This window comes from Anser anser, assembly GCF_964211835.1.
Source record: "Anser anser genome assembly, chromosome: 25".
NCBI lineage: Eukaryota > Metazoa > Chordata > Aves > Anseriformes > Anatidae > Anser > Anser anser.
In genome coordinates this window covers 3,825,291-3,837,279 of record NC_139746.1, presented here as the reverse complement: position 1 = coordinate 3,837,279, position 11,989 = coordinate 3,825,291, and the positions used below count along the sequence as shown (strand labels likewise).

Here is an 11,989-nt window from a genome sequence, read left to right as displayed (position 1 = left end):
TGAGCAAGGCGCTCACCAACAAGATCAGAAGGAAGAGGAAGGTCTAGGAAATGTGGAAAAAGGGCCTGTCCCCTTGGGAGGAGTATAGGAGTGTTGTCAGGGCCTGCACGGACATGACGAGGAAGGCTAAAACCCACCTGGAGATGAAGCTTGCAAAGGAGATAAAGGATAATAACAAGTTTTTTTTCAAGTATGTAAACAGTAAAAGGAAGACTGGAGAACAGGAGAGGTGCCTGAAGACTGGATGATAAACAATGTCACTCCGATCTTCAAGAAGGGCAAGAAGGAGGATCCAGGAAACTACAGGCCAGTCAGTCTCACCTCTGTCCCTGGAAAGGTGTTGGCACAGCTCGTTCTGGATGCCGTCTCCAAGCAATTGGAGGAGAAGAAGGTTATGAGCAGTAGTCAGCATGGATTCACCAAGGGGAAATCGTGCTCGACCAACCTCGTTGCCTTCTATGATGGCATCACCAGCTGGGTTGGTGGAGGGAGAGCAGTGGATGCCATCTACCTTGACTTCAGCAAGGCTTTCGATACTGTCTCCCACAACATCCTGCTAGCAAAGCTGAGAAAGTGTGGGATAGACGAGTGGGCAGTAAGGTGGGTTGAGAACTGGCTGACTGGCCGAGCTCAGAGGGTGGTGATCGGCGGCGCAGAGTCTGGCTGGAGACCTGTGACTAGCAGCGTTCCCCGGGGGTCGGTGCTGGGTCCGGTCCTGTTCAACATCTTCATCAACTACCTTGATGAGGGAATAGTGTCTGCCCTCAGCAAGTACACGGATGACACTAAGCTGGGAGGAGTGGCCGACACGCCAGAAGGCTGTGCTGCCATACAGCGAGACCTGGGCGGGCTGGAGAGCCGGGCAGGAAGAAACCAAATGAAGTTTAACAAGAGCAAGTGTGGAGTCCTGCCCCTGGGAAGGAACAACCGCAGGTATCGGTGCAGGCTGGGGGATGGCCTGCTGGAGAGGAGCTCTGTGGAGGAGGACCTGAGGGTTCTGGTGGACGACAGGTTGGCCGTGAGCCAGCAGCGTGCCCTGGTGGCCAGGAAGGCCAACGGGATCCTGGCGTGCGTTAAAAGGAGCGTGGCCAGCAGGTCAAGGGAGGTGATCCTCCCCTCTGCTCTGCCCTGGTCAGGCTTCACCTGGAGCTCTGGGTCCAGTTCTGGGCTCCCCGGCACAAAAAAGCCAGGGAGCTCCTGGGAAGAGGCCAGCGGAGGGCCACAAAGATGATACGGGGCCTGGAGCATCTCCCCTGGGAGGAGAGGCCGAGAGACCTGGGTCTGGTCAGCCTTGGGAAGAGAAGGCCGAGAGGGGATCTGATCGATGTCTGTAAATACCTGAGCTGTGGGAGACAGAGGGACACGGCCGACCTCTTTTCAGTGCTCTGTGGGGACAGGACAAGGGGCAGCGGCCACAAAATGGAGCCCAGGCAGTTCCGCACCAACACGCGAAAGAACTTCTTCCCGGTGAGGGTGACGGAGCGCTGGGACAGGCTGCCCAGGGAGGCTGTGGGGTCTCCTTCTCTGGAGATATTCGAGGCCCGTCCGGACGCCTCCCTGGGCAGCCTGCTCTAGGGAACTGCTTTGGCAGGGGGTTGGACCCGGTGAGCTCTGCAGGGCCCTGCCGACCCCTACAGTTCTGTGGTATCCCTTTGTCTCCCACAGATGATATACAGGGGCTGTGGACAGCCATCTACCATTGTTGCAGATGCCTTAGCTCACGTATTTGTCCTTTTAGCTTGCCATTTCCTTTATCTCGAGTTGAATTTTGTGCAACGTTATGTTTGATTTGGTAACAGTGCTGCCCAAGTGTTTTCATTTAAAAATGATCTTACTGTAATAGTGAATTCACTGAGTGTGGCTTTGTGTAATGACTTGCATTGTAACAACTTTTTTTTTCTTTTTGTCACAGAGAAAAGCTCTTTCCAGAGAGATGGAGAAGGAATTCATTATACTTCTGCCTCATCCTGTGAGACCAGAAGCCATGTGATTCTCAGGAGACACACTTTGCGCATCGGGTTCCTTCTCTGCCTGCCCTTCAAGGCCTTACGGATGAGAAATTTTATGCTTAATGTTTTTCCCTATGCAATACCAAAAGCAATACTGAGAGGCCTACTTACAGTGTCTCTGTCGGCAATAGCTGCGTACTTCTGCACTCATCCTCATGACTTTTTCATTCAAATAACAGAAATGCAGAGACTGTTAAAGGGAGTCATCTCTGATGCGGCACGTTTTGTTTCTTATTTCCCCAAACCAAAAATACCTGAAGTCAGTGGTAATAAAATTACCATTACTCTCCGTCCTCGTGCCCACTGCAGTTGTGCCTCTGTTGGGCTCCCTGTCCGACCCTCTTGACCACCCCTGCCCTGCTCCCTGCCCTCCGGGTGGTTCTCCCGTCCCTCTGTCCCTCTGTCCGTCCGTCCGTCCATTTTCTCTCTCGCTGCTTGTGCCCTTTCCCTTCATTTCCTTCCTCCTGTGCCTTGCAGCCCGTGGCTGCAGGAGGCAACACTTCCCCACGGGACGGACGCAGACACGGACGGAGGGGCAGCGGGACACCTCCCGGGGCCCTGCACAGGACTTCAACAACTTTCTTTCTGCCCCGTGCCCCCCTCCGTGGCTGCGGCCCCGGTCAGCGGCATCGCCGTGCCCGGGGGGGGTTGGCCCAGCGCTGCCTGTGCTCCCCGGGCCGGGGCCGGTCCGCATCAGGCAGCCGCGGCTGCTTGCGGGGGTGTGGGGGCTCCCCGGCCGGACCCCCGGGAGCGGCGGCCGGGGCAGGGAAGGCCCCGCCGGGGGGGGGGGGGGAGGCACCGAGAGCCGCGGGCGCCCGCAGGCCCCGGCGCGGCCTCGCCCCGCAGCATGCCGGGAGTTGTGGTCTTCGGGCTCCGCGCTGCCAGCAGCCCGCCTCGGCTCCCGGGGCATGCCGGGAAATGTAGTTCCGCGCTGCCGCTCGGCTTCCGAGCGCGGGCAACGCGGGCAGGTAGGAAGGGCGGCTCCCCCGCGCGTGCGCGGAGCGGGCTGGCGCGGCGGCGCCTGGTGCCGCCTGGTGGCGGAAGGCGGCACTGCGGCTCCGCGCTCCCCCTGCTGGCCGCACCGCGGCACTGCAGGCGGAGCGGCGCCGCGCATGCGCCGTGGCAGCGCGTCGGCCCCCGCTGCCCCTGAGGGTGGTCGGGGCGGGCCCGGGGCCGTGGAGGTGCCCCTGGGGCAGGGCTGGGGCTTGGCCGAGCTCCCTGTGAGGCGTGGGTCTGAGAGCAGCAGCGGCGGGCGCGTACCGTGTGGCCTTTTTCAGGGTTAGGGACAGTTTAGTGTATTGTCGAGGTCTCCCCTGCCGTTTTGGTGGCGGTAGAGCCTTTGGACCTTGCAGCCTTCCGGAGCGTGACTGCGTGGAATTCACTCAACAGGGGGACATTCAGCAGAGGTTGCGGCCAACTTGGTTTTGGGATGTGACAGGGCACGCTTACGCTTTTGGGTTGTATTTTAATCACTAGATACATCAAGCCCTCTGTGTAGCTCCCCAGGGGATTCACAGAGCTTCATACACACCGCGAGGGGCTTGGCCACGTAGGCGCAGTATTACCAAGAGGCTGAGCAGGGTCACCGTAGTTACCAGAGCAGGGTCACCTTTTCCGTCTCTGGAGGATAAGTCTGTGATTCCCCCTGCCAGGGCTGCTGTGGGTGCATGGCGTTTTGGCATTTGTGGACCTGAAGGTTCTTTCTGGCTCCGGTCTCTGTGCTCGAGTCCTCTGCGAGGAGCTGCACTGTTCGTGTGTCCCTCACGGATATGAGCTTCGCTTTTTGTTTCTTGTAGCCCAGCCCACAGCCACAAACTAAGCTGGAAATCTGAACGAGAAATGAGGGCAACTGGACGGTGCTGTGGGCAGCGAGTTGGTCGGTGGGTTTTGTTAGTCTGTTTTGCCTTGGCAAGCACCGTGTGACAGCAGTGTGCATCTCCTGCCACGTTTCTGAGGCGTGCCGGATGCCAACGGTTCCAGATCCTGGCAGATCCTAGAACCTGGAGATGCTCGGAGTGCAGGAGCAAGGAGCGTGATGCATCTCTTTGGGATGTTAGGTGAGCGAAGTGTCAGTGCTGGGCTGGGGGACGTGGTCCTGGGGCTTGGCTGTATGGGAGGAAAGAAGGGGTGAGGGTACAGACTGCTTTGTGGATTGTCACGTTTGTCTGTTCTTCCTCCTTGGTCTAACCCACGTGGCCTTGGCTCAGCATGGCAAGTGGAAGCGCTAAACCTCGATCAGGAAGGTGAGTGGAGAAAAGCTGGAAAAAAGGAATGGGTTTTGGTTTGGTAGTCTATTGGCCCACCTCTGGGTGACTTCGCTTTTCAGAGGATGAAGAGGAAACGGGCAATGTCCTGGTTGGCCTCTGTGGTCCATGCTGAGGCTGGATTCTGACCGCTGGGAATTAAGTCAAGGGGCGAATACTGGGGGGGGGGGGGGGCATACATCTCATTCTAGGGGCAACACCTTCCTGGCTTTACTACCAGGTAGCCAACACCACCCCTTGCCGTTCAGGCCTGGCCATCTGATTACAGGATGATTCCCATGTTGTGTCTGGTGTGCATTAACAACAGAATATTGGATACGTTAATGAATATTGACATTCCCATAATTACCATATTCGGTACAACAGAGATAATTCCCTTCCTCACAGGTAACATTTCCACATCCAGGGTCGGTATTATTGCCCCCTGAATTTCCAGCAGTATGAAGAACGATATACATACTAATATAAAAACCAAAATACCCTGGGAACACTCTATGTAATCCATCTCTTTTTCCCAATTACACATGGTATTCATTATTTTTTCCCAAGGAGAAGTTAAAGGTTAGTTTACAACTATGATTCACACCTCCTCCTAATTTTTAATTTCAAAGGTTCTCTTCTAGGAACAGTCTCCCATGTCTCAGGGTCAACTGATGTCTTCGCCCAGGTGTAATGAGTGTACTGAGTCCACCATTTCTCAGCTGTTCTTACTGCCCTCTCAGTAGTCAGGAGTACCTGGAACGGTCCGTCCCACTCAGGTTGCAGTTTCAGTTCCCTCCACGCTCGTATCAAAACCCAATCTCCTGCTCGGAATGGATGGATCGGGGCTTCAAGGTTGGGGTTTGAGCTAACGATCCACAGGTCCTGGGCGATGACAAAGAAGACAACATCCCAAATATGTAGTTTTTAAGAAAAGCATCTTTTGTCTCGAATTGAGGTTATTCATTCCCTTTGCCCAGGTCCGGCAATCCAAATAAGGTTTCATATGGTGAAACTCCCACATCTTTCCTTGGCGCCGTTTGAATTTGGAGAAGTGCCAAAGGTCAGCACTTCGTTCCGGGGAGCCAAGTTTCCAGGACACAGTCAATTGCTTCTTTACTGTCTGATCCGCTTCTTTACTGTCTGATCTGCTTTCCTGTCTGATCCCAATGAGTGACCCTGCCTCAGGTACGTACAACAATTGCCCTAGTCTCAGCCTGGTGTCCCCAGAAAGTAGCACTGTTATCTCAGCCCCTTCTATCCCCAGAGAGATGGGGGAAGGTGCCCCCAGCTTGTTTCTGTCTTTCTCGCCGCTCCAGCCCGTCAGCGATAGGTAATAAATGTTATTAATCTCCCTATGCTAAGTCTGTTTTGCCCGTGACAATACTTGTAGAGTGACCTCCCTGTCCTTATCTCAACCCTTGAGCCCGTTTCATTTATCAGGGGCTCTCAGTGGGACTAGCTTTCTGGGGAGCCCTGACTCCCCTATTCTGAACTGGTAACAGCAAACAATCGCTCCTCCTTCGTCCACTCCGGATACTCCTATTGGAAGTGAGCGGCCTTAGAACATCATCTCAAAGCCTGTCCCTGCTAGGATTTAGGCTGCAACACACGTAGCTTTCCTTGCATGCCATTCCTTCGTCTCTCTTCCTCTCCCTTCCATCCTGGACTCAACTTCCCCTGAAAGTTTTCTTCCTCTATCCCCAATCCTCTGCCTCACTACCTGGTCCCCTGTGAAGACCATTAGTTTCGCTCCCTGCTTTTCCTTCTCCTCTCCCCTCCTGACAAACGCCTTCAGGGCCTCCTGCAGGAGGGTCTCCAGTGACTGTTCACTCAATCCTCCCACCTTCTGGAGCTTTTTCTGCGTATCTGGCCAGGCTTTAATCACAAAATGAACTTTAAAGAGCCCTTGGGCTACAGGGTCCTCAGGATTCATCCTCGACTTCTTTCTCCTTCTGACCCCAAGTCTCTCGTATGATTTCTCTGTTGTGGGTTGTTATTATCCCAGTTGGATAAGCGGATATTTCTGCTCTATCAGAATTAGTCCTAGTCTGGGGGGGTTGGTTCTTTCCCAGTCTTGCATAGGGTCACAGAACCTATTTGTCCTTGCCTCCCTGAGACCTCCCTAAGAGGACACATAGGAGCGTTAGTACTGGGAGCATAGGGGAAGGTGAAATTCTCAATACCTCTTCTACCTTGTTCTAATTCCTACCAGAGCCCAAAGCGCCCTCCTTCTCTAGGGACAGTGTTAATTGCAGTCCCCGTCTCCCTTCCTGGAGCAGCTGCTGCTGCCACCAGTGCAATATTAGGATTACAGGGAGGGGGTAAATTACCCAAGGGTTCCCATTGACCTGTCCTTCTCTCTGACTCCTCTTTCTCCTGGTCCTGACCCTTTTTCAATAAAAACTGACTCGCCCCCTGCACCCAGCAAGCAGCATAACTTGACTCCTCCTCTGAAAGAGAAGTCTTCTTGTTTACATATAAATTTAAAGCCTGAATTGTCATCCTACCCGTATTTTGGCCAAAATCCTGCTGTTTCCTTATTTCATTCCTTTGTCCAGATTAATACACGGTACTTAATAATTTTCTTTTTATCATATCCTCTCATTTTGGTATTATTTTTCCACTTTCTTACCATTCTTCCAGAAGGACTGTTGGCAGGCACTGCCCCAGAATATCTCCCTGTTCCCTGGATCCCTCATTTCCTATTTTTCCTAGCCCTTGTCAGTGTGTTACAGAATTTGTCCTCCTGCAGGGTACCACACACTAACGTTCCAGTTCTAGGAAATGAGGGTGTATTGCAGAGCACTTTACTGTGCAAGGCAGTACCATACACTCAGGGGTTAACCAGATTCCCCGACGTACTGCTGTACCATACACCACATTTCCCCAAGACTCTTCCTTTCTCACCTTTACCTTTCACTTCTTCTGTCCCTGGCCTCGCCCCTCGCGGAGCTGCAGAACCACGTGTCAGGTCTCCACACTCACTTCCTACGGAAGTACGTCTCAATCACGTCACACAAGAGTCTTACCCGACCCCCAAGGCAATAATTAATATTTCTTACCTTGGTCTGTGCAGAGTTACCAGGTCAATTCTCAAAACTGGAGTGCCTACCTTCCTTTCTTCCCCAGCTCTTCACCAATGCTGCCTTCTTAACCGGTCTCAGTTCCTTCATCAGCTCTCTGCATCACCAAGGCACAGGACCGGTGAAATCGGCGGGGCACGCCTTCCTGCTGCGGTGGTAACAGGGCTCCCCAGAAGGCAACAGGATCCCGGACAAGCCCCCAGTTTGTGAGGAACACTCTGTAGCCAAGAACACAGGCTCACACATGTCTCAGTGAAGCAGCGTTTTTATTTGTGACTGCAATAGCAGGCATCCTGCAAGCAGGAGCACACAGTCAAAGTCTATCATAACCTTATATTCCCTATTACCCGATGCTTGATTCCTCCCCTGGTTCCTCACTGGCTGAGTACTACAGGGTCACAAGCTACTCAGCACTTATTACTGTACCATATATGTACAATTTCATTTGACCAACCATTAATTTCTCCTTTTCCTTTTTTTTTCCTTCTCTCATGACTAGAAGGCCCGTGACTTTTTGTTTTTTACTGATTTCGCACTGTTCGTCCTGTTTTTCTTAGTTACCATCCTTATTTTGGGACAGCGGGGCCTTCCCCTTATCTGCTTACCGTACTCCCCACAGCTATGCTACTGTCATGCCTGCACAATCACTTTTGAATATGCAAGGTTAGTGGAATTTCCCGCTGCAAAAACACATTCTATCACAAAAACACTACTTTGTTTCTCACCGGTCTACCAAAAGGCTTCCGTTGTGACCATTGTTGGGAGAATTTGGCGACGTAGGTGTTGGGTTAGAGTCATAATTAGTATTTGGGTTACGGTTAGGGTTAGGGTTTGGAGAGAGAGAGTGCACAGAGTCCTGTTGTGTGTGGGGTTGTGTAAGGGCTGCCCAAGGTAGTTCAGGTCTACCAAAAGGCTTCCGCTGTGAGCACTATTTCATGGGAGAATTTGGTGACATAGTTGTTGGCTTCGGGTCATAATAAGGGTTCGGGTTAGGGTTAGGGTTCGGGTTAGGGTTAGGTGAGAGAGAAAGCGCAGAGTCCTGTCGTGTGGGGGGTTGTGTAAAGGCATCCAAATGAAGTTCAGGTCTACCAAAAGGCTTCCCTTGTTAGCACTAGTTCATGGGAGAATTTGGTGACGTAGGTGTTGAGTTAGGGTCATAATTAGGGTTAGGGGAGCAGCCAACCTACTGCTCCACCTCTGCCTCCTCCGTGGGACTACAGACTTCCTGCCACTAATGGCAGCGGTGGGCTCAGCAGCAGCAGTGGCAGAAAATATCACCTCTGACAGTGGCAGCCTGAAAGACAGTCTGCTTATCACTGGGACAAGATGCCAGCTAGTTAGGCATTATCGTATTTAAGCCTCTTATTCTACTAGCCTATTTTTTTTTTTTTACTATTAGCTGTCCTGGCTATTAGCAGTTAACAATTACTGTGTCACTTCTTACTTCCTCTCACCTTGTCTTTTTGAAAAGTAAAAGCCTGTCTTCTTCCAAAGTTTTTGCGCTGTTGAGACGTGTGGTCTCCGAAGGCTTGGAGAAAGGCTTTCATAGCAAACCCGACCAACTCAGCGTTCCGCGAAGAATAAATAAACCTGTAATTCAAAAATTCACAAGTGAAAATTACTCTCATTCCTTTGACTGTTCTTTCACCAGCTGGCAGGCTGTCTCATCTAGCCGCTACCCACCCCCTGCCTCTAACTAAAGCATTAAGGAACCTTGGCATAACCTTGTTCATACCATAAGCAATGTCTTATGATTAGGGAAGGATTTGAAGCCTGAATTAAAGCTTTAGAATAAATGAGTCACATCCTGCAACAGAAGAGGTCAGTGGATATACAAAAACTAAACTAGCTCAGGGAAACAACATGAGTGCTCCACAAGTGTTAAATCATCTTGTCAAATTTATCTTAGTTTTAACAGAGGAGATTAATATTAAACTTTTAGTAAACATCGGTGTTCTAAAAATAATGTAGAGAGGGAACATTTTCTATCTTTGATTGAAAACCGCTGTTGAATGGTATTTGTATTAGTAAAGTGTCAAACAGATAACGTATCTGCTGGATAAACAAGCACACAAAAAAAAGGAAGTTTCAGATCAACGCATAACTCACCGAGAAACGTGGCTAACATAGCTTGCTAAAAAAAGAATGTATGAACACTTGGCATTTGCATAGACGTTTTTACAGGTTGGGTAAAGTTTGCTGTAGCTGGTAAGTGTAACTGTCACCATTCATTTCAGACAGTTTTGTGTAAGAGGTCTTTGGGGTTCTTACGAAGCAGACAGCTGAAATGCCTGAGATCTCCAAACACAGGCAGACACATGCCGCCTCCTAAAACAACAGCAAAGCTGCGGCCACTCAGGAATCTGAGAATTTGAGCTATGTGGGTGAAAATGATTTCACTGGATGTTTTGTGCATGATTATGAATAGAGGTGATAGAAAAACATAGACAAGTGGCTTAAAGACAGCTTCAGGAAAAGCCAGACACAACCCCAGGAGCACTGAGGGACCACGAAGAAAAAGCTCTAAAAATGAGCTCTTACCCTGGGTGCTCACAGAACGAGATTTGGAACTGTGAGAAAAAAAAATGCCTTCTTGAAAATTTGTTTTCAGAAAAAACAGAGCTTTGACTTTCTTAATGGAGATAGTGGAACTTCACTGTTCTGGATTTCACTGATCCCGAACAACTCAGCCAAATACTAAAACCAGCTGCTGCTAACTGCAATATTTTTTATTATTATTATTATTTTTCTACCTATACTATAAATGTTTTGTTTCTTTTGATCTTAGGCCAAATATTCATTTTTCAATGCAAAAACCTAAGTTCTGTTTCTGAAGCACGTGCATATTAGTAAGGACACCAGGGCAGAATACAATTTTCACTCACCTAGGGGCTGGCAGATTCCAAAAATATTTGGATTAGCAGGACTCCAACATAAAGAAGACCGGATCAAAGGAAGCTGACACCAGTATCCCCACCTAACTTTTACACAACTGCCAAGGCTCCCAGTTTTTGCCTAGCACACAAGGTCGAATGTGGTAAAATATAAACTAATACAGCACACAGTTTGCTTTTTTAACCAAGACATTTTCCTAGCTCATGGACAGAAGAGAAACACAGTGAAGGGCAGGAAAAAATTGAGCGCAGGGCTAATCTTCGGCCAAATTTTCAGTTGGTGTAAATTGTCATTGCTCCACTTCAGCGCACAATGACAATTGACGCCAGCTGAGGCTCTGGTGACTCAGTTTGGTGACTCCCCATTGCAAAGGCTGTGATGGGCAGCTGCTGGAAATCCAGCTTCCCCGACAGTCACGTCTCATTCACGTTCAGGAATTCCAGATCCAAATTTCCCCGAAGCAAACATTTTACATAGCTACCTTGTTAACGGTAATAAAAGTATAATTTCCAGGTGAAGTCTCCAGAAACAATCTAATAACATACTGATGTTGACAATATGTAACAATTATAGTGGAAGCACTGGCTGAGGTCTATTAGTTAAACCCACAGAATTAATACAGCATAATAGACTGGAAAAGACCACTTTGCATTACTCCTGTTCATAAATTTACCGGGCTCTCTCTTAAGAACAAAATAATAATAATTTCTTGCCTCCAATACCTTCACTGCAGGACTTCCAGAATCTGACGCCTCTGACAGCTACTAATATTTAGCCCATATTTATTCCTGATCAGCTCATTTTATCAAAGCACTAGGCCTTGACCTTATGGCAGAGGAACATAATTTAGCCTTTAAGGCAGGCAAGATTTGCAGGGAGAAGTAACATCATTTATTGGATCAACAGCTATAGCTAAGGTGCTGCAAACAAGCTTTTAGGCCATAAACCTTTCTTCAGGCCTGGAACAGAGAAATTCAAGTTAAATACAGCTTGGAGGCAGTTGTTCTGAATAAATAGACAAATAAATAAATAAAATTAAAATTAATGATGCCTCATCCCATAATGATCCCGCATCCCAACTGCCCCCCCCAGTTACCCATTTTGAGAAAAAGGTGCCATTGGTGTCCGCAAAATACTGGGGATATTTATAAGGTGTGAAACACTGAATTTTTAAAAAGAAAAAGGACACAGTGGTTTGGGTGATTTAAGCTCTATTATACAAGATATTATTTAAAAATGCATGCTGTATGATTCACATCATTATGTTAATCTGAAAAACATTCAGAACTATCGCTAACTCCGCTTTACCCAACATATTTCAAGAGAGATTTTCAGAAGTATCTGAAACAATTAAAACTAAAGCACAGGTTCTACAACATGTATTTCTGTTGAGAGGCATTTATGCAAATAAACTATTTATTCAAGTTCAGGTAGAGTTAACACAGCTTGAAAAGCGTTGCTTTACATGAGTGAACTGGGGAATAGGCAGCCCTCAGGAAAGCTAGTATCATTGTATATATATAATATAATATATATCTATCTAATATAATATATATCATCTATATCTATATATTATCTATCTATATATTATCTATCCATATATTATCTATCTATGTATCTTCATTGTCTATATAATATATATCTGTAATATAATTGTATAGCATGTAATTTTATGACTTTGTGTCTACGTATGAAGTACAAGCCCAAGGTTCAAAATATTCCCCCTAAAGTTTTAAAAGATCGTGGATTTACTGAT

General features: G+C 48.7%; 1 long non-coding RNA gene across 2 annotated transcripts; it reads right to left on the bottom strand.

Moving 5' to 3' along the window:
• Positions 1–2,115: 2,115 nt before the first annotated feature.
• On the bottom strand, positions 2,116–10,215 carry LOC310886623. Of its 2 annotated transcripts, none has more exons than XR_014575388.1 (4): positions 9,074–10,215; positions 7,318–8,928; positions 2,264–5,137; positions 2,116–2,168 (listed from the first exon to the last, which is right to left on the bottom strand). It is a non-coding gene; the product is annotated as an uncharacterized lncRNA (long non-coding RNA). The 2 variants fall into 2 exon arrangements; XR_014575389.1 differs by lacking the exon at positions 2,116–2,168 and having other exon boundaries at positions 4,141–4,267; positions 4,860–5,137.
• Between the last annotated feature and the right edge of the window lie 1,774 nt (positions 10,216–11,989).